Genomic DNA, 965 nt, shown 5'->3' on the forward strand with positions numbered 1-965 from the left:
TTTGTTCTTCCATTGCAGCGTCAGTAGCATCATGTCTTTTTTCTGAAGCTTCCATGAATTTCATCAACATGGTCTCTAATTCTGTTTTCTTCTCAGCTAGTGGTTGCTCTCTTTGGTAGAAGCCCCGGCCAGTTTGCCTAAATTTCTCTTCTTTTTGCTTCTTGTATTTTTCGTAAGGCAGCCACTCTTTCTTTGGTTTTCTCCAATCTTCATCATACTTGTCCCCACTTGAGTAGCATACTTGAGCTTTCTTGTTCCCATATTCATCCATATTGCAATCCTTTGTCAAGTGTGGGCCACTACATCTCTCGCAACCAACTCGAATTGCATGAATTTATTTGTCCATTTGAGTCAATCTCCTATCCATAGTGCTAAGCATTGCCATCACAACAGCCATCTCTTCAGTTTGTGTACCTCCACTGCCTTTCATTCCATCGCGTCCTGGGTTGTGATACTCACGAGAGTGCTTTGAAAATTCTTCAACCAGCTCCTTGGCCTGAATTGGGTTCTTCTTTGTTAGTGGTCCTTGTGAATCAAGGAGTTGTCTAGTCATGACATTCACCCCATCATAAAATATCGACATTTCTTGCTGAAGATTCAGGTCATGTTGAGGACAATTCCTTAACAACCCCTTTGTAGCGCTCCCAGGCCTCGTATAATGACTCCCCCGGATTTTGCTCAAAGTTGGCAATTGCCTTCTTGAGTTTAGAGATTTTGGAGGGTGGACAAAACTGATCTAGAAATCTCTCGCGCAATTGGGCCCATGTGGTGATTGTACCAGGTGGGAGTGCCTTTAACCAGTCTTTTGCTGCTCCCTTGAAAGTGACTGGTAGCATCCTTAGCAAAGCTGTCTCCCTTGGGATATTGAGAGTATTAAAATAATCCGTAATATCGTTCACCTTATCTAAGTGTTTGAAATCATCCTCGTGATCCTTCCCGTAAAATGGGATATCCTTAAGTGCAGT

At 42.8% G+C, this 965-nt stretch overlaps 1 non-coding gene across 1 annotated transcript; it reads left to right on the forward strand.

The window, feature by feature from the left end:
- Window positions 1–599: 599 nt before the first annotated feature.
- Window positions 600–707, forward strand: LOC145135378 (small nucleolar RNA R71). Its single transcript, XR_013719839.1, has one exon. It is a non-coding gene; the product is annotated as a small nucleolar RNA R71 (small nucleolar RNA).
- Window positions 708–965: the final 258 nt, after the last annotated feature.

The sequence above is a fragment of the Lactuca virosa genome, chromosome 8, assembly GCF_052849685.1.
Source record: "Lactuca virosa cultivar CGN04683 chromosome 8, Lactuca_virosa_CGN04683_v6, whole genome shotgun sequence".
Classification (NCBI taxonomy): Eukaryota; Viridiplantae; Streptophyta; class Magnoliopsida; order Asterales; family Asteraceae; genus Lactuca; species Lactuca virosa.